Here is a 21,898-nt window from a genome sequence, read left to right as displayed (position 1 = left end):
CACGGCAGATTTCGGGATCTATTTCACGCAGCGGATAACGCGGGCCTTTTCACACCTCGATACTGGCGCCATCTAGAAGTTGCGCGTTCAACCACGTTTCGAGCCGCGCGCCATCTGGTGGCTGAAACGGACGAATAAATAGAGGTACCGCGCCCTCTTAAAGCAAGGTGAGACAAGCAGGGACTGTGCTACCCCTACGCAGATGCTTTTCGAGGAGATAAATATTATTCACATACCTTTCACGAGCCTCAAGTCCTCGTCCTCCATGGCTGAACGAATACTAGCGGCGGAATTGTTATTCCCACAGAATGGTTGCGACGGCGGCCGCTAGCCAGCGCCACCGTTCGATCTCCTCCCCAATATTGTCACGACTTTATGTACAACACAAAAAGAGTTCGGCCCCGTGGAAAAACAAAAACTTTTAACTTCTCCAGTTCAGTGTCAAGCCCCAGCGGAGTAGATGAAAAGAATGTCTCAAAAAACAAAGCTCACAGTCACGCGATGGAACGAGCGCCAGACGCTCGTGCGACCGGCCCGTGCGTCAGGTGTGGCACTGCCCGATGTCACGTGCTTATCTTAATGTGATAGCTTGTGCCATCCGCCGGTGTGTTTAGCGCGTGGCATTGCCCTCCCCTCCCCCTGAAGCATCGTCCCGATGCTTAAGCAAAAATAATAGCAGAGTGAGACGTGTCTATTGTCTGGTGTAGTAGGGCTTTAGCCGGATTAGGTGGGCGACCTCTGGGCGTGCGGTGCGTCGGAAAGAAAGATGTCTACTATCCGGAATGACTTCGTATGTGAGGTCACTCAGGCGACGAAGAACCTTGTAGGGGCCAAAGTACTTTCGCAGAAGTTTTTCACTGAGTCCTCGACGTCGGATAGGTGTCCAAACCCATACTTCATCCCCCGGTCGAAATCGGACGTCTCGTCGGCGCAGGTTGTAGCGGCGGGTGTCGACGAGCTGCTGTCGGCGGATTCGTACTCTAGCCAGTTGACGAGCCGCGTCGTTCTGTTTTCGCCCCGACTTGTGCACGACGGTGATTTCGAATTCCTGAAGTCTCAGGCTCCAGCGCGCGAGACGCCCGGAAGGATCTTTTAGGGTGACCAACTAGCAGGGATGGGCAAAATACCTGCAAATATGTATCGATATACAAAAACAAAATACTTCGTCAAAAATGTATTTGATTACAAATTTAATTACATTTTCAAAAAATGAAAGCCGCTTACAACTCCCTGTAACGCCGAATTAGAGCGCAGCTCTTGAGGAGGAGGAGGGAAGGGCACTGGGGGGGGGGGGTTAAACTAACCAGGGGGGGGGTCACGTGACCCCCAATGCCGATGATGTCATCACTGACGTCACTGATGACGTCATCAGTGACGATGACGATGCGGGTACCGATGACGTGATTAGTGACGTCACTGATGACTTCACCAGTGACGATGACGATGCGAATGTCGGTGACGTCATCAGTGACGTCGCTGATGACGTCATCAGTGATGATGACGATGCGGATGCCGGTGACATCAGTGACGTCACTGATGACGTCATTAGTGATGATGACGATGACAATGCGGATGTCGGTAACGTCATCAGTGATGATGACGATGACGAGGCGGATGCCGGTGACGTCATCAGTGATGACGATGTGGATGCCGGTGACGTCATCAGTGACGATGTGGATGCCGGTGACGTCATCAGTGATGATGACGATGTGGATGCCGGTGACGTCATCAGTGATGATGACGATGTGGATGCCGGTGACGTCATCAGTGATGATGACGATGTGGATGCCGGTGACGTCACCAGTGACGATGACGTCATCGGGGGGTCACGCGACATCGGCGGGGGTCACGTGACCTCGAGGAGGGGGTCACGTGACCCCCCACGAGGTCACGTGACCCCGGTGGGGGGCTCGCGCGGTGCACTATGGGACATTTCCCACGATGCACCGCGCGGTTACGCCGACGGCGACGCCGCTCAAGCCGGAAACGGGTCCCTAAGAGCTGCGCTGTAAAAAACTTTAAATACAAGATACAAATACAACCAAATGTATTTGGTCTCCTCCAAATACATTTCCAAATACTTTCCTCAAAATTTGCGTCAGCGACTTCAGGGCACCTCCGACGGGTTTCTGGGTATCTCATTTTAATTTTGCATCGCACACCCCGGAGTTAGTGTGCGAGGCTCTAGTAACATAATAGAAATATAATCACATAAAAAAAATGTAATCAGCTTGGACGTAATCGGTGAAAAAAGTGCAGAGCTTCAAGCAGTTTTTTTTTGTCGATTACATTTTGGTATAGACCAACAAAGAACCGAGACGACCAAAACGCGCAGCACTAGCTAGATAATTTTTTGTTCTTGCAACTCGCACCATTTACGAAAATCTGGACGACCCGCGCATCTAGAATGTTCAAGGAAAAAATATGGATGGAAATCAGGCTGGAAAGCATCACAAGTTGTCACAGGCACTTATTTAGCCAGTCTGCCTGTGAACGTCGATTTCGTCACTATTCTTGCCCTGGACTAGCACCGTAATCACAAAGTCACTAAACGCTTGTGCTTGATTGAGAGACACTGCATTCGGTGCAGAACGTAGTTTTCTTCCTGCTCTGGACAGTGCCTTTAAAATAAAGCCGGAAGAGGAAAAGAAAAAATGAAAGCCGTTTACAAATCCCTGTAACGCCGAATTGGAGCGCAGCTCTTGAGGAGGAGTAGGGAAGGGTACTGAGGGGGGTCACGTCACCTGCGGGTAGTCACGTGACCCCGGGGGGTCACGTGATCTCGGGGGAATGGGGGTCACGTGACCTCGGGGGGGGGGGGGTCACGTGACCTCTTGGGGGGCACGCGACCTCGGGGGGGGGGGGTCACGTGACCACGTGACCCCCCCCCCCCCGGTTACGCCGACACCGACGCCGACGCCGCTCATGCTGGAAACGGGCCCCTAAGAGCTGCGCTCTAAAAGCCCCATGGCCGAATAAAGGATGGAGACTATATTTTACAACCACATGCATAAAAACAAGAATTGTCGTGACAATAAATTTGAAGGATGTACTTTCGGCTGCAAAATTGTATTTAATTACAATTGTATTTTAAATACCCACGTTTTAGTATTTAAATACACAAGTCAAATACATTACCCAATTTGTAATTAAATACAAATGCAAATTACACAAAGTATTTAAAATACATATTTCAAATACGTGTATTTGAAATACTGCCCATCCCTGCCAACCAGCATAGATAATTGTGGTCGGTGACTACTTTGAAAGTCCTCCCATAAAGGTAGAAGCGAAACTTGATGGTGGCCCAAATGATTGCGAGACACTCTTTTTCCGTGGTCGAATAGTTAGTCTCTGCTTTGGACAGTGAATGGCTGGTATACGCAATCACCCGTTCGACTCCAACTTGCCACTGGACTAAAACGGCTCCGAGGCTAACGTTGCTAGCATCAGTGTGGATCTCGCTCTCTGCGAGCTCGTCGAAGTTTGCGAGAACTGGTGCCGACGGCAGGCGACCTTGAAGCTCTTCGAAAGCACACTGCTGCTTTTCCGTCCACGTAAACGGGACATCGTCACGCGTGATTCGAGTGAGCGGTTCTGCGATTTTGTAAAATTGCTCCACAAAGCGTCTATAATAGGTGCACAGTCCCAGAAACTGTCGTACGGTCTTCTTGTTGGTGGGAGGAGAGAACAATGCGACGGCTGAAGTTTTCTCAGGATCGGGCAGAACGCCTTCTGCGTCCACGACGTGGCCGAGGAATTTCAGCTCTCTAAATGCTAAGTGGCACTTTTCCGTCTTATGTGTGAAGCCAGCGGTCCTTATGGATTGCAGTACAGCTTCTGGTCGATTCAGGTGTTCTTCAAAGCTCGTGGGAAACACTACGACATCGTCCAAGTACACAAGGCATGTTTGCCACTTGAGATTGGCAAGAACACTGTCCATCATCCGCTGGAATGTGGCGGGCGCCGAGCAGAGTCCAAACGGAAGGACCTTAAACTCATGAAGACCATCGGGCGTAATGAAAGCAGTCTTCTCTCGGTCTTTTTCATCAACTTCGATCTGCCAATAACCTGTTCTGATATCCATCGACGAGAAGTACTTCGCACCACGCACCCTGTCCAGAGTATCATCTATGCGGGGCAGCGGGTATACATCCTTCTTGGTGACAGTGTTTAGCTTACGGTAGTCTACGCCAAATCGTAGTGTATCATCTTTTTTTTTTTTTTCTCACAAGCACAACAGGTGATGCCCAGGGGCTTTTTATAGCTGTATAACGTCGTCATGGAGCATTTCTTGGACCTGTTGCCGTATCGTTTCTCGTTCCTTATGCGAGACCCTGTACTGTGGCTGTCATTTCGACGTTGTTGCTTCATCCGTGATGATCCGATGTTTGGCGACAGTCGTCCGGCGCACCTTCGATGACGATGAAAAACAGTCATTATACTTATGTAAAAAATCCAGCAGATGTTCCTTTTCTTTTTCTGGGAGTTCACGATTAACGTCAAATGTTTCTGTGGAGGTTGTCGTTATCTTGTCCGGCAATGAAGCTTCTAGTGAGAAGGACCCACTGACATCGGCGACGTCTTCAAGGTAGGCGATGGTAGTTTTACGGGAAATATTCTGGTGTTCGGAGCGAAAGTTCGTAAGTAATAACTCAGTTTGTCCGTCGTGGAGATGAACGAGACCCCTGGCTATGCAGATTCCCCGTTCCAGCAGAAGAGAAGACTTCGCCTCGGCGATTCCTGAAGAGGCAGTCTCGTCGGTTCTTACAGTCACGAGCATGCTGCTACATGGCTGGAGACAAACGTGGTCATCCGTTACTCGGAGTGGAGAACGCCGTAGTGTTGATTTCTTCTCTTCAACGCATCGTGCAGTGGAGAATGTGACCATGTGCCTACATAGGTCTATCATTGCGCCGTTCTTGAACACTCCTTGAGATCGACAAACTGGCGGTGAACGTAATTCCTCGTATCTGGATTCTTGCTGTGCACCTGCCGACCAGTGTAATTAAAAGACCTCCAGCCGTGCGGATTTGTGGCTCATCTCAGCCAGTCATAACTTTTTTCAGTCGAGCGGCTAGATTTCCACCTAACACGGAATAATCGGCGCCCGTGTCGATTAGCGCAGTCACTTCGTGTCCGTCGATAACCAGGGAGAGGTCGGAGGTAGTTAGTTGATCGTCGCTGTACGGTGTCTCCACGTCGTCGTCTTGTGCGTCTCGCGTCGTTGGAGGCTCTTCTCGGATTCGGCGGCAAGCAACTTCACCTCCCGAAGTCGCCACCTTTAGTTTCCCCGACAGGGGCCTGGTGACCGTGCCCTGGGAGCGTCAGGGGAGGAGCGGCGTCCTGAATACTCGTGACGTCTCGGTGACGGAGACCTAGACTGACGTCGATCAGCTGAAGCGTCAGCCGGTTGGTTGAGGTAGTCCTCGGTTTCGGGTGGTCGCTGGTCGTAGCGCGGGCGGGGAGAGCATCAGGTGAGAAGCCCCGAAGTCCCATTTGGCGGTATGGCCACTGTCGGTACACGTATCCTGCTTCGCCACAGTGGTAGCAGAGCGGCCTGTCATCTGATGTGCGCCAAACCTTGGTCTTCCTCCTCGGCGGGCGCTGTTCCTTAGGGCGTAGAGTGAACTGCTGTGTTGGCCACGGATTTGGCGGAACTTGCCTGGAGAAGTCAATGAGGGGTGCGGAATTCCTCACGGCGGCAGCGTATGACAGAGTGCGCTGTTCCGAGGCTCCCTCCTGCACTGGTGTTATGCCAAGGGCGTTTTGAACATCTTCCCGGATGATTGCTGACACAAGGGCGACGGTGGGTTGAAGTACCGGCGCCTGTAACTTTTGAAGTTCCTCATGGACAACACCTTGAATGAGCTCACTGAGGACGTCGCTAATGCTACAGAGAGCCGTTACTAGGTGGTCTTGCGAGGCAGTCGGCAAATGGCGTTCGTACAGCCGGGAGCGTATCTGTAGCGTTTTCTCGATTGTCGATGCCTCTGATACAAACTCAGCCACCGTCGAAGGAGGATTCCTCACGAGGCCTCCGAAAAGGTCTTACTTGACGCCTTTCATCAGGTGCCGCACCTTCTTTTCTTCGGTCATGATCGGTTTGGCGCGACGGAAGAGGCGAATCATCTCTTCTACGTACGCGACGACGCCCTCATTGGGGTGCTGCGTTCTTGTCTGAAGCAACTGCTCAGCCCCCTTCTTGCGCTGTGCGCTGTCGAAGGTCCGCAGGAGCTGGCACTTGAATTCGTCCCATGACGTAAACCTTGTTTTTCGGTTTTCAAACCAAACGCGGGCTGCGTCCTCAAGCGAGAAGTAAATGTTCCGTAACTTCAACGAATCGTCCCAGCCGTTCAGTATCGCTACCCGATCAAAATGCTCGACCCAGTCTTCCGCGTCTTCGTAAAGGTCCCCGTGGAAAGCCTTCGGTGTTCGTGCAACCTGGAAGACTATTTGACTCGGGGCAGCAGGGGAAGACATGATCCGGGTGCCTGAGGTCTCGGTCGTTGCTGAAGCCTTGTCCGGGAGAAGCCCGAACTCCGCTGGTAGGCCTTGCTGTCGTCGGCTAAGCGAATGTCGGTGCTTAACGACGTGCTTCCTTCGATGTGGGCGTCCCTAGCTGGGCTGGGGTCACGGCTGTTCGAGGATGTCCTAGACGTGAGCATGTAAAGGACAGTACCGCGCACCTCCTCCACTTAATGTCACGACTTTATGTACAACACAAAAAGAGTTCGGCCCTGTGGAAAAACAAAAACTTTAACTTCTCCACCTCAGTGTCAAGCCCCAGTGGCGTAGATGAAAATAATGTCCCACAAAACAAAACTCACAGTCACGCGATGGCACGAGCGCCAGACGCTCGTGCGACCGGCCCGTGCGTCTGGCGTGTGGCACTACCCAATGTCACGTGCTTATCTCAATGTGCCATCCGCCGTGCCATCTTGTGCCATCCGCCGGTGTGTCTAGCGCGTGCCAATATCATCGACTTTGACGTGGAAACTTTATAGACATAATAATCGCCAATGCTAACATGTTAAGGGTCGTTCACACACTTGTAACCGAGTACGACCGAGAGAGACAAGACCGGTTTTTAAGCCTCTTACAACGTCTTAGGACCAGCTCCGCAGCGTCGCATCCGGTCCTAAGGCGTCGCAAGAATCTTAAAAACCGGTCTTGTCCCTTTCGGTCGTACTCGGTTACAAGTGTGTGAACGAGACTTTAGGATATGTATGACGTAACTTCAAGACGGCCTTAATTAAGTTAAAACGTCTTTATAACACTCTTCTACGATCTAAATTAAAATATGCAGCCTCCATTTGAGATTTTAACTACGACATTCTAAATGGAGCTCTTGAACTAGTTCAAAATCATGCCGTTCGTTTTATTCTGTCTAATTATAATCAAACAGCCAGCGCATAATCAACGAAGTCTATTTTGTTCTTACCCTGTTTGTCAAAGCGTAGAAAGTTGTTTTCGACTTTGCCTGTTCCTTAAAGTGTATCATCATCAGTAGTTGCGAGACCATTTATTTACGCTTCCTACTTATCACTCTTCTTGTGTAGACCATCAGAATAAAGTTTTTTTTAACACATTGCCAAACAAACACCCTTCTTATTCATTCATCTCGCATACATCAAACGACTGTAATTGTGTGCAATGCAGGCAAATGCAACGTCAGGTAAAGAGAGAAAGGGCGAGCACAAGGAAGGCGGGACGGGAGGAGGGCAATGGGGGGCGAGGGGAGAAATGGGAGGGCACTAGAAACGTTAGAGAGGAGAGCAGGTTCCTCTCCTTGGTCCCGAGCCTTCCCAGTGCTCGCCGTTTCTCCCCTCACCTGTACTGAAGTCATCTAGTGACACGGATGATGTATTTAATTATTTTCTTTTTTGCCAATCTCTGTTTAGATTTCTGTGCGATGAGCCAGCATGAGTCATTTTATTTTGTCTGTTTTGTTTGTAGGAGATGTTTTCACCTTTTACCAATCCGAATGCACGTTTTATGTTTGCATTTCTCATAAAATCTTTTATATTTAATTTTTTTTTTGTTTGTTTTACTTGTTCCCTCTACAACGCTTTGGCGCTTGAGGCTAAGTAAAATAAATGAATGGACAACTTTTTGAATAGATAACAGTCACCGTATATTTATTTATTCCTTTTTTCATAATACGGCCATCCCAATTAGGGCCAGAGCAGGAGAATGCACAAGTAGAACACATGCTTAGTATATAATTAATAGGATCAGAGTTAAAAAGAGGATAAATGACATATTAACACACCACATATGCCATAAGATGTTTTCTTGACACTTCATAAATGTACAGGCAGCTTTATTGATATATGTATTCAGTTTTGCGTTTCGTAACATACTTCTAAAGCATATTAAAAGTTTAAGAAATTACTAAAAGAAATTGAGGAATCTTAATTATAAATTTTTGTGCAGGCATAACCCCTTGCCCGCACAAAAAAAAAACGACTTGAAATAAATTTATACATGCTCTTATTGAGCGTGAGCACTCTTGGGTGATGAAAGCTTGTTAAATTGTAATCCCTTTGTTTACTGAAATGTTATTGCACACGCGAGCTGGTGGCGCATAGTTACTGAATATTACGACCCGCAAGGGACTGAACATTGAGCTCACAGAAGAGAGAGGTCTGCAGGGATGGACTTCAGATGCGCATTGAAGAGAAGGATGCGTGAGTTTTATATGCTGTAAGTGTGACTCACCTTGAATGCTAATGAATCCATCAGCTCTTGCAATATGCCTAACACGAACTTGAGGTCTTGCAGATGCCGCTGAAGTGTCCGTTCTGCAGGCAGTGACTGCCCCAATTCCCGTACCATGTTAAAACCACGCGGGCCACAAGAGAGACGAATCTAAAGAACTTTCTCGAGAGTGCCCTTGCTCCATGCAGTCCCCTTCATGGTGGACTTTTCTAGACACTTGACTCGGTCTGCAGCGAAAAAGCGCTTAAGTCCAGATTTCATATTTCATTTTCGCGTGGCAACCGGTACCTGTGACGTTGTGCCAATCTCAGTTTTTGTTTCACTGACTTTAGGTGTTTTTCTAGCTCTTCGTTTTTCTTTAGTGTAGCGAAAAGACTGGTCTCCTGATGGTACGGTATGATGCTAAAATTGGACGATGTGCCAAAAAAAAAACACATTTATTATTTTTCTTTTAGGTGGCTAATGGTTGGACAATAGGCTCAACTGTAAGTAAAAATGTGTAACTTTCTTTGAACTCCTCCAGGATATAAATAGCAGTTGAAAATTACAACTCACCAGCAGCTGCTGTTGCTGTGGTAATCTGTCCTGGACAAGCTGGCGAAGCAGGTGTCTGTGGAGCGCTGCTCGGACCTGGCTGGTAGCGCTGCAGGAGGGCACGCACTCCTAGATTGAACAAAGAAGACACTAGTGGTAGGTGTGCCTCAGTGTACCTGGAAAGAGTATGTGACTGCCAATCTCACCAGCGGTTGCAGTCGTTGCGGCTGTCTGCCCTGAGAGAGCTGCACCTTGAAGAGTGCCACTTGGACCTTGCTGGGGGCGCCACAGGAGGGCACGCACTCCTAGAATAGGACAGAACTAGTGGTATGTGGGACTCAGTCGATTTAGGAACGCAAACTCACCAGCTGCTGCGGTCGCTGCGGCTGTCTGCCCTGGGGAGGGTGCGGCATTTGGACTTTGCTGGAGGAGTTTCGGAAGGACACATGGCCCTAAAGTTAATAGAGACGAAACTAATGGTAGGTGTGTCTCAGTCAACCTGGTGAGAGTATCTGACTGCGGGGCTCACCAGCGGCTGTCTGTCCTGGGGAGGGTGCGGCATTTGGTTTGTGCCATGACGGCGTCACCCGTCCCGTAACGGTGACAGACGTGGGTGTTGTTGGGGATAACCTTTCTCTGCATCGTATAGATGACTTTAATTGCTGCTTTCGAAAGGAACGATTTGCTCATTCTGCCTAATATCCTCCGAGGACCCGAGACGACTGTCTAACGAGGGTCAGTGTGTTATCCGCAGTGCGGATACACAAAAGAACCAAGTAGCGGCAGTGGAAGTGAATCCAGCGAGCTCCAACTTGTATGGGGTGAAAGCAAAATCTCCGCTACTGGCTCTGGCTCATCAAATCCTGGCTACTGCCAGGATTCAATGTGCCAGTTCAGCTCCTTCCGGATGCGATGCGCGATGTGCTGGAACGTGGCATTGCATTTGTGTTGAAACGAGTGCTGAAGGAATTAATATCTACTCGAGTTCTCAAGTCTTCTTGTTTCAACGTGATTTTCGAGTTAGAGTTTGAGTTTCATGACAAAGTCCAAACCATCTTGCACTAACAGAGCTGATGACAAACTCAAAGGCACTGCGAGCCAAAAGTGGTCTTTGTTCCGTTTGTTGCCGCAGTTGCTTGGCGACGACAGCCCCGAAGGAAACAGACATTGGGAGATATATCTGAAGTACAGGGAAATTATTGACATCATTCTAGCTGACACTATTCCCGGGGACGCTAAAGCCTTACTTGAAGTTCGAATCGATGAATTCCTCAGCCAATTTGTTAGCCTTTATCCGGGCTCAAAACTAACACCAAAACTGCACTACCTCGTGCATTATCCTCAATTGATTATAGGATGTTCGGGCGTCCACGCCGCTATTGGACCATGCGTTTCGAAGCCAAGCACGCCTATTTTAAGGCCATCGAGGCGATGACCTTAAGTTTCGTTCGCGAACCTTGAAGAACATGTGCAAAACGGTGGCTACACGGTACCGAGCAAAACAGTGCTATGAATGTTCATGCAATCAGTTAGATGAGCTACTCAGCACGTCATGTGGAAAAAGGCTTAGTTAGGAATCTCTGGACAAAAATGTGCGAGACCTGTTCCCTGAGCAACTAACGCCAGACGAAACCATGCACAGTGTGAAGTCCGCGACTTTCGATAAATGCCAATACCGAAATGGAGAAGCGCACTGCACTGGCTGGAAAGAGGAGCTGCCGGCATTTTCACGGATATTTTTAATGATCGTGTTCCGAGGCTTTTTTTATCTTTGTTCAAAAGCTACACACGGTTCGATTTTGTCGCCATAGGCAGAGTTACCTTGTCGTTTACTTGAACAAGTACTGCTTGTTTAACCCCAGAGAATAGTGTGATTATCATGTACCTGACTTTTACCAGACACCAAAGGGGAACGAAGTTATTCCCTACTTCGAACAGTATGAGGGGGTTTAGTGCTCCCCATTGTGTTGCTTCAGTTACCTGTGCAAATAAGAGACGCATTTCTGTTGTTTGTTTTTTGTTGGTATCATTTGTACATTTTAGTTCCGATTAAAACACACCTTGATTTTTTCATTCCCATGTCTGTGATCAAGTAATATTGCAGACACATTAAAATGTTATAAAAACGACTAAAGACTCGTGACCTCTTTGTGTGAAAACATGCGCGCTAGCCTGAGTGTGTTTTAATTTTTTACTTTACTTCGTTCTTCCTAAGACCACGCATTTTCCAGCAAAAAATGCTTACTCAGAACGGGCTCCACAGCCGCTTTCCACCCCCCCCCCCCTCTCCCCCCCCCCCCCCCCCCCCCCCCCCCCGCCTTCGAGGGGCAAACATTGGAATGATCACAGCGAGGGCAGCGAGGGGCTGTTTGGCTGAAGTTTCTCCGGACATCGGCCGCTCCATATCTACCCTTGGTGAGACGCGCCCGTGCTCGATCAGTTTCACAGTAGCAGACGACGGAGCTGGAGGCTGGCCCGCCTTTCGTAAGGACATTAACTTTCCGAAGCCAGAAGGAGGGGGTCTTGTGTACATGACGTTTTTAACACGTTGGAAAAAGTAACCCTAAATAAATTTCTTTTTCCGAATTTGTTTTTTTTTTTTTTTTTCTTTTTTAGAAAGACGGTTGTGGAGCACGAATTTTTCTTACCTTTTGCATACTGCAAAACCCTCCAATTTTGCGGCCCTCCAATTTCGCATACTGCAAAACCCTCCAACTTCGTGACATATTTGTGAATTCTTGTGGCACGAGTAGCAAAACTTGCAGCGACTAAATTTCACAAATTCTGGACTCTTGAGGCCAGTGATCGAAAATCCAGTGAACCTGGCAGCCTTGATAAGGGGCGTCCCCTGGAATTGTCCATAGTTCGTATTGACATAGTATTGCCAGTTTCGGAAAATTCGTCAGTTTCCACTTGCCCTGTGCAGGAAGTACACTACCGTTTACAAAAGGATAAGGTGGTACAGAGAGTTGCTTTACGCCTTTGTAAATACTGAGGCGAAACAATAGGGCGTGACAACATTCAGGTGAATAAACGAACGTACGAGCTGCGCAACAAGCAGACAACTTACCCGCCATATAGAGAAGTTATAGAGGAATAGCCTGAAAATAAAAATCTCGAATAACGTTTCCACAAAGCTGGCACATGACAGAGAAGTCCTTTACCTGAATGCACCCCGCAGGGGGCACCTGTGAAAGCAGGTGTTTGGAGAGTGGCGTCTCCACGGACCCCGAGCTCCGCAGGGGGCGCCTGCACCTTAGGTGCTAGGTGCTTTGTGAGTAGCGTCACCACGGACCCCAGCCACTTTGGCGACACCACATACCCTGAGTAAAAAGTGGCTAAGACCCACCCACGTCTGGCTGTGCGTGGCGAGCCCGTGTCCAGGGAAAAGGGCATCCTGGTGGTTGAGCTGAGCCCGGGGTAGGTTTGGACCCTTCGGGGCCCCCCGGGGCCCCCCTTCGGGGCCCCCCTCACACAGTGCCGATCCGGCCGATCTCCGAACGGACGATTTCGCATTTCGTGGACAGCGAGCGCCACCGCACGGGAGAGAGAGGAACCTTAAAAACGACGAAAACAACCACCGACACCTTGGTTCTTTATATTTGCTGTAGTTACGGAACAAATCGACCTACATGAATAATTTGAATATTATTCGATTCCGTAATAAATTTAGAAGACACTAAGCGCAATACGTCTTATGTTTGAATTTAGATAATTTTGTAAATTCGCTCCGAACGCAAGAGTGCCGAATTAGCCGATTTTGACCATTTTCATGATTTTTTAAAGAATATAATTAAATTTATGATGAAACATTTGTTGCGCTTAGTGTCTCGATAATTATCAATGTCTTTAAAGCCGAAATTTTCAAGAAGATCCGCGCAGCCGTTATTATGTGAGAATTTTTTTAATTTGGTGAAAAACCTCATGTATTCTCTATGGGGCTCTGAGGTGCGCCCCCTCTTAACTTGATCGAGTTTAGGAAAAAAAGAGCACAAGCTCGATGGACGCGAAAACGGGCAAAGTGGGCTTCTTGGACAAAGTATGTTTCATCCTTAAATAGTTTTGTCACGGCTAAAGAAGTATGGGATCGTCTCAAAAAAGTTCGCGGGCAGTACCATGCTTTCAGGATTCCACTTTTTCCTTCGATTTCGGCATCTCTAACAGGGCAAGCAGACTTCCTCGCAGAACATTTTCAGCGTGTTTGTAGCTCTTCCAATTACAGTACGGAGTTTGTAAAGTTCCGGTCTACCGCTGAAAAACAGAAATTCACTATGTCAGGCTTTAACTCTGTTGCATACAACAAACCATTCACAATGTGTGAACTCGAAGTTGCTCTCAGCTTAAAAAAGCAGTCTGCACCTGGGCCAGACCGAGTTCACTACGAGATGCTCAAACACCTCTCTCATGAATCCTTGTACCACCTGCTATCCTTTTTCAATTACCTTTGGGAAGCTGCTGCTTTTCCGCATACTTGGAGATGTGCCCACGTTATACCTTTGCTGAAGCCTGGAAAAGATCCCTCTCTAGCTACAAGCTACCGCCCCATAGCACTTACAAGCTGCTTGGGGAAAACTTATGAAAGGCTTATAAATCGCCGCCTTATGTTTTTTTTTTTTTTTGGAGGAGAAAAACTTTTTTGATACTAACCAGTGTGGCTTTCGGGCTGGACGGTCGACTATGGACCATCTGGTCCGACTTGAGACCGCCATACGCGAGGCCTTTGTTCACCGGCAGCATTGTGTGTCCGTGTTTTTTGATTTAGAGAAGGCATACGACACTGCATGGAGGTATGGTATCCTTCGAGATCTGTACAACTGTGGAGTGCGTGGCCGCATGCTCCGTTGCTTACAGAACTATTTGAGTGAACGTACATTTCAAGTTCGATTAGGCTCGACTTTATCCAGTATCTTCTTACAAGAAAATGGTGTCCCCCAGGGCGGAGTTTTAAGTGCCACTTTATTTGCAGTTAAGATAAACAGTCTAGCTCAAGTTATACCGTCATCCGTTTCTTACTCTCTTTACGTGGACGATGTGCAGATATCTTTTTCGTCTTGCAACCTCTCTAGTTGTGAACGGCAATTGCAGCTCACGATAAATAGGATGAGCAGGTGGGCAAATGAAAATGGTTTTAAATTCTCCCCAGAGAAAACTGTGTGTGTGCCCTTCTCCCTGCGACGAGGTCTATCTTTGGATCCATTCTTACAATTGAATAACACAGAAATATCGGTGAAGCACGAACATAAATTTTTAGGCATGATCTTTGATAAAAAGCTTACATTTAAGTCTCATTTAAGGGAAATAAAGCAGAAGTGCTTGCAATCCTATAACATCCTTAAGGTGCTGTCACATGTATCTTGGGGGTCTGACAGGCGATGCCTCCTACGGTTGTACAATGCTTTAGTTCGGTCACGCGTGACCGAACTAAACGATCGCTCCATAATCCAGGCGCGCCTGGATTATGGAGCGATCTTTTATGGTTCAGCACGACCTTCCATACTAAGGATGTTGGATCCGGTTCATCACCTTGGGCTCCGGCTTGCCACTGGGGCATTTCGCACATCACCCGTATTAAGCTTGTATGTGGACACACATCAAATGTCTCTTGGAAAACGGCGACAGTACTTGAGCCTGTGTTATTATTACAAAGTCCTCTCGGATACCAAAAATCCTGCTTATAGTATTTTACACACCCCTCAGTTCCGTAAATGGTTTGAAAACAAGCCAACAATTGTGCGCCCCCTAGGCTTTCGAGTTCAAAGTATCTGTAACTCTCTCAACCTCCCTGTCCCTTCCACAAGTGGTGTTAACTTGCTGAAATCTATAGAGAGAATTGCCCCTTGAAACGAGCTACCCGTATGTTGTGACTGGTCTCTCACCAAATACAGTAGGAAAACCGTTGCTCCACAGTTTCTTCAGAAAGAGTTTATATCTTTACAAGAAAGGATATCTAGAGGTCGCAACGAGTACTATACCGACGGGTCGAAATCTTTAAGTCACGTTGGTTGTGCAGTTTATTCTAGTAACTTTGAAAGAGCTGTACAGCTTGACTCAATGGCAAGCATCTTCACCGCAGAGCTCTATGGTATTTTATTAGCCATTGAGCATATTCTGGACAACAATGTATTGAACGCAGTCATTTTTGTCGATTCGCAAAGTGTCTTATCTGCTATTTCTTCCAGAGTTTCTACAAAGAATATACTTACACAACATGTTCGTATTAAAGTAAACAGAGCTCTTCGCCTTGGATGCACTATCAAATTTTGCTGGGTACCGAGTCACGTAGGAATCGCAGGAAATGAGAATGCAGATCGCCTGGCTGTATCCGCCACAGACTCAATAGTATCTTTTGGCCTGCCCTACCAGGATTTTAAACCACTTCTAAAGAAATCTCTTTTAAAGACTTGGCAGCTGGAATGGGACACTGAAACCAACAACAAGCTCCACGTGATTAAACCCATGATAGGCATCTGGGAAAGTTCATTCCACAAGAACCGCCACCTTGAGGTTCTGCTTTGCCGCTTGAGAATTGGCCATTCACGTTTGACACATACATACCTTCTAAGTGGCGAAGATGTTGCAGTTTGTGCCCATTGTGGGGAATTACTTACAGTTTTACACATTCTATGGGAATGTAGGTTTTATCATCAACTACGCGTATCATGTTTTCCTGTGATCTTTAGAAACCATCTTCCCTTTCATCCTATGTTTTTACTTGGAGACAATGCCTTAGTACCACTCAGACGAGTTTTTGATTTTATTAACAAAACTGGATATCTACACCAGTTATAAAAAGTTTCTCTAGCCTAGCATCTGTTTCATTCTATCTTTAAAACACATTTTGTTTGGCGCATTATGGCCACCGTTGCCGCTGCGCCATTAAAATCTTAATCCTAACCTACCTGTATGCATTCATCAACGTCTACTAAAAGAAAAAGAAAAATATTCCAGACGGTTAGAAAGTTTTCGCTAGCGCAGAGCCCGCCTGCATTACTTTAAAGCCAGCATCGTGAACGGCACCAGCATCGCCAGCCCAGCACACATTGCTGCGCCACCAGACGCCACCCAGCACAAAGCCCGCAAGCACTGCGCAAAGGCCGGGCTCTGCGCCAGCACGCAAAGCTGCGCCATCTGTCGCTACAGTCTGCAATGTCGGGAGGAGAAACTTACTCTAGCTGCAGTTAGGCTAGGCCTTAGAGTAGAGTATCATTGCGGGAGGCGTTTGGAAAAGAGCAACTTTTATGGAGAGAGTCAGAGAAGTGTAAGTTCTGGGCAGTTGTTCTCCTTCGACACCTTGTTTTTTTTTTTTTTTTTTGTGTGTTTTGATATGAGACGTTTTGTTGGGCATCCATGGTGACTCTCCGGCGAGCAGAACTAAACAGGTGCTGCGTTTGACATCTCATTTCAGCTCTCCGAGCTCAACGAGGGCCACAGCTTCTGCGCCAACGACCTGCTTGGGCGGCCAGAGAAGAGATACTCTGGATTATCTACGCCAAGGTGTCCGAATTAACGTGCATCAGACCTACCGTCTCGCTAGGTCCGCTTTATCATGGGCAGCGGAGTGGTTCCAAAGCATCCGCGAGGTCACCGGCAAGGAGGTTGAGCAAAGTAAACGAATGGGGAGAACGAGATAATTCAAATAGACAATGTTTTTTTGTTTTTTGTTTTTGTTCTTTTTTTGTTTTTTTGTGGCCGGCGCAAGGTCAACAAGGGACGCCTGCTGGGCGGCAAGAGCACGCCCGGGAGCCGTCACAATAATTTCGGCAGCCGCATAGATGGGCCATGCTTGGGATGATCTGTGAGAGACAAGGAACTAAGGATGTTCTGAGTTCAACGACGCGATGCGCGCACTCTGGGCGACGACATACGCCAGAACGTCGCCCCAAGGAACACTTTTTTCAACGTTTTGTTGGCAGGGCTACGTGTGCGTGGACAGCCTGCGATACGGCAACGGGCCTATGGGGCACAATCACCTGACGGTAAACCACTCGCAGCACTTCATCGACCCCGTAACGGAAGCCAGTATGGATCTCACCGAGAAATTATGGTAAAAACCCAATGTCTAAATGCTCCGAAAGGCGAGGTACTGCAGGGGGAGTAACACAAGGACGCCAGCTGTCAAAACAAACACTGCTAGAATGCTGCATATTCACCTGTACTGGCTGTTGTAGAAGTCGATGAACGGCCCCATCTGCTGCAATGGTCCCTTTTTCCGAGTCCTAGATATCATCGCTAACCACCACCCATGCCTTAAAGCAAGGGTCTCAAACACGCGGCTCGCGGGCCACATCTGGCCCGCCACTCTTTGGGGCGTGGCCCTCAAACATCCCGCGGCTGCGAGCCCACGTTTCCAGATTTCGAGCGTTACATACGAAATAAATAATAGTTTTATAACGTCAATTCATTCCCCCCAGGGGGCACTTGTGAAAGCAGGTGTTTGGTGAGTGGCGTCACCACGGACCCCGAGCCATGCGGGTTCGCCCGCCCACGTCTGGCTCTGCGTGGCTTTCCCGTGTCCGAGGAAAAGGGCATCTTGGTGGTTGAGCCGAGCCCGGGGTAGGTTTGGACCCTTCGGGGTCCCCCGGGTGAGGCAATACACCACTTCGGCCCCCGCTTCCCGTAGACGGGAGTCCTGGTAAGGCCCGGCCAGGATGATTCAGTCTAGTGGCCTTTTCTTCTACTATCCCCTCCAATCTTTTATCTTTACCTTTCCTGTTTCTTTTACTTCTCTCTAATTTCTCTTACTCCTTTTTCACGCCTCTTTGGTGGCAAGGGCTAACCTTGGGTGGCAATGGACCTCTGTCTTGACCCACACTTGGGTATAGTTTCCCGGCAGCACTGTTAGCGTAACGTCTCCAGCCAAGCCCTTCTTGTTATGGTGCGTTACCTAACCCTTTGTTGGGCTCGGTGGTGGGCGGTGCACCGCGGATTCTGAAGACTCTTTGCCCTCCTATGGCGCCCCTCTCTTCCAAACCCCGTTCGGTACAAGCCGTTAAAAGGCGCTGTCCTGAACACAAGACTAGTGAAAAAGAACCTGAGGTAGAAAACTTCACAAAATTTTTCGTTGTTCATTCCCTCGATGAACAGAAACCCGTGTCAATGCTATCGCCATTTGTTGTAGCCAAAGTACTTGAGCACCTTGTAGGGTTTTCCTACAAGGCTAAGAAACTCTACTCAGGAGACCTCCTAGTTGAGATAAATAACAAAAATCAAAGTGAAGCGCTGCTCAAGCTGAACACCATACTTGATGTGAAAGTGTCGGTGAGCCCTCATCGCACACTTTAACACCATCCGTGGAGCCCTCTCTGAGGACGACTTCCTTCACACTAGTGAGGAAGAACTCGAGGGACTCCAAGGTGCCGGCGTCGTTGCCGTAAAACGGATTATGTTCAGAAAAGATGGCGAAGAAGTCTCTTCAAAACATGTCATCCTCACGTTTGAAAGGCATACACTACCACAAACAATCAAGGCTGGATACCTCAACTGCCACATCCGCCCTTATGTCCCCAACCCCCAGCGGTGCTTCCGTTGCCAGCGTTTTGGTCACGGAGCAAGCAGCTGTCGAGGGAAAGAGACATATGCAAAGTGTGGCAGTCAAGATCACGTCTCTGACATTTGTGAGAATGTTGCCCACTGCACTAATTGCAATGGACCACACCCTATTTATTATCGTGGCTGTCCCATCTGGAAGCAAGAAAAAGAAATTATTGCTATCAAAGTCAAAGAAAACATCAGTTATATTGAAGCTAAGAAACGATATTCCTTTATGTTGAGTGGACATTGATCGCCGCAAACCTCACTCGTTGGCCCAAGCTTCGAGCGCTTGTTACGGTCGGGTAATGGACAGCACTTAATTCCCAGTGGGAGGCACTCACTTGATCGAATGACCTTTCAGCAAACGCCGACGTTTCACCACGACGTTTCACCAAATGACAGTTTAGCCAATATTCGGCGACCGCGAAGCGGTGTTTATGGGTGGGCTAAGTGGGTTAAAATTTTTGTAATCAGCCACCGGAGACTGCCACCGCGAAGCCGCGCAAGCGCAGCGCAGGGGGGGGGGGGGGGGGGGGGGGGGGGGGGGTTAACACGCTTTCCAATTTTTCGCTGATACGTACATTCACTAAAACGTCGCTGTTCGCTAAAACGTCATTCGCTCATGTGATAGGGGCCCCATTTTAAGCGCGTACATAGGCCAGATAAACTTGCACTGAAATTTGTGACTCCAATCACTTTATGAAGAAAGCTTCCAAAGGGACCTTTTTGGTGATAATGCAATTAAATATAAAGGTGCAAGTGGGATGGACAAGAATGACAAAAATAATCAGAGGAGAAGGATAACAAGGGGGACAAAGGACAAACACAAAACTCCAAACACAGAATCCTTTGTTCCCCCTTTTCGGGGGTATTTTCGTCGTCCAAAGGGACCGCGTGCTCGCAGTGGCAACCACGGCGCTTCCGGGTTGTGGAAATTATTGTTCGAGGAAATCTTTGAGACACTTTATAGCAGTCATTTTATCCACGTCAGCCTTGACAGCTGCAAAAACGAGTTGTATTTCCTTTAGTTATAAAACAGGGCGTTAGCGCGAATATGTCTCTGCTGGCTACTATAGTCTTGGCAATAATGAAAGTCAGCAATAAGGTTAATTAATTTATTAACATGCTAATGAACGCGATGCAAAAGTGCAGATTTTCGCAAACTTAACGCTGCCGCGACGTGGCCCCGTACATTCATATTTCAGAGGTTACGGCCCCTTAGACACTTTATCCGTACCTTCCGAAATGTTTGCTAGAACAATAACTAAAAAAGGACCTTTGAATATATAAGAGTCAAAAGCAGTACAACTGCGCAAATGGTGATGCAAGGCTGCCGGACTGCAAGCAGCCATTTATTCTAGAACGTCTTCCTTCGCTCAATGGAAATATGAAAGGGGGCGCGGAGAAGAAGGGGCGCTGTATATCCTAAGCAGGGAGCCGGGAACCGCGCTTGGACTTGCAAAGAGCTGCACGTTGCTCGCAGGCCGTAGTTTAGCTACCTGTGTTACACGTTTTCGCGTGGCGTCGTTGGCCGTTTGCGCCGCCACCACTCTTGGACGCTTCCTGTGCCTTCGCTGAGACACCCATTCCGTTGCGTCGACACGCGTTTCTTTTGCTTTCGCTTGGCTTTTGCGCGCGTAAGGCCCGACGTTATAAATTTATAAATCTTTTTGCTGGTAAGAGTCATAATCTCGTTGATAAAAACCGTTTGCAGTATGCACCTTTAACTTCAGTCGCTTATTATCGTCGAGAACTATCATCGGTCACCGATATCAACGCACAATCTTGCCGGAGTCGCGAGTTGTACTGCGCCCAAGTGTTGCCTAGCGCCCAAACTGACCGCCTCCTGTCGCGGGCCCCCTCACCGCGTACCGATGGCGGTCTGGTCCAACTTAAGGCCATGAACACAACATATTTATATACCCTCTGGGGCGGTACCACTTTAGTTTAGATCACATTCTTACTCTTAGAGTTATCACGTCAAACTGTATACCTCTGCAAACGTTACATCGTTTCGGGACTGATTACTATCCTGAATTTGAAGGCGTACTCACGTCAAAAAGCATTAAAATTGAAATTATGAACGGACACGAGGCATGAACCCTGCAGTAATAGCAGTTGTTTGGTTTCATACTTTCGATCTCAAAAGTACTGTAAAACTTTGGAACGGTCGGAACCTCAAAATGTAGTGGCACAATGACAGCTTGCCAACTCCGCGTAGTGGAAAGCAGGCTTCTCCTTTCGAAGTGTGTCGTTCCGGAGAAGCGACATTGCGGGTTACAAGCGCTGTGGGAGCCACGAGCACAAAACGAGTGGCGGCGGCGAGGCGCATTTCAACACATTAGATGGGTCGCCCGGATTATTTGAGCCGATATGGAGTTGTAGTGTATCGTTTTTCTCCTCCGCTACGTTATCCGTAAAGCAAACGCCGCAGCCGCGCATGCGCGCCGCCAGCCTGGTCTGCATAGTTCAAAGTCTTGTGGCGGACTCACGGAGCGTTACGCGGATGTTTCGCGGGCTGCGGAAACGGTCTACTAAAACTCCCTAATGCTACGGGCAGCCGAACTTCCGATGCGGTAGATAGACTGGGGAGTTTTCGTAGACCGCATTTCCCCCTCCGCAAAGCCCTCCGCAACGAAGAAGCCGCTACTGCGCCTGCGCACCGATGACCTTGACTTTAGAGTTCCGGTTATCGTAGCGGGTTGCGGAGAGCCGTTGTGGGTCGGCAAAAACACGAAAACTCCCCATTGACACTGGCGCGCGATTTGAATTTTGCGAACCCCAAACCGGTTGCGTCCGCTACTTTACGTTGCTGTTGTTCTTGCGCCAGTTAGTCTGTTGTTGATGCGAAAATGTTTCCCCGTGTAAAGCGTGCTTTCCTCATTCTTTCAAAGAAAGTGGGAGAGCGCAAGAGTTTTATTGAAAGCTGCCTGGTTTCGTTTTCTGCGGGAACGCGATGCTCGGTTGTCTGCGGTGTGATGAGGGGAATTCTTTCCGTTGCTCATCTGAAGCAATGACAACATTTAAAACTAATACAAATATCGTCGTGAAAGTCTGGTATTAGTGTGTTTTAAAATTGCTGGTCACTGAATTCGCGTGTCTGACTGTC

Source organism: Ixodes scapularis, unplaced genomic scaffold, assembly GCF_016920785.2.
Source record: "Ixodes scapularis isolate PalLabHiFi unplaced genomic scaffold, ASM1692078v2 PGA_scaffold1__304_contigs__length_218370807, whole genome shotgun sequence".
In the NCBI taxonomy this organism is placed as follows: domain Eukaryota; kingdom Metazoa; phylum Arthropoda; class Arachnida; order Ixodida; family Ixodidae; genus Ixodes; species Ixodes scapularis.
The sequence above is the reverse complement of the archived record's forward strand: the minus strand, read 5'-3'. Positions refer to the sequence as shown.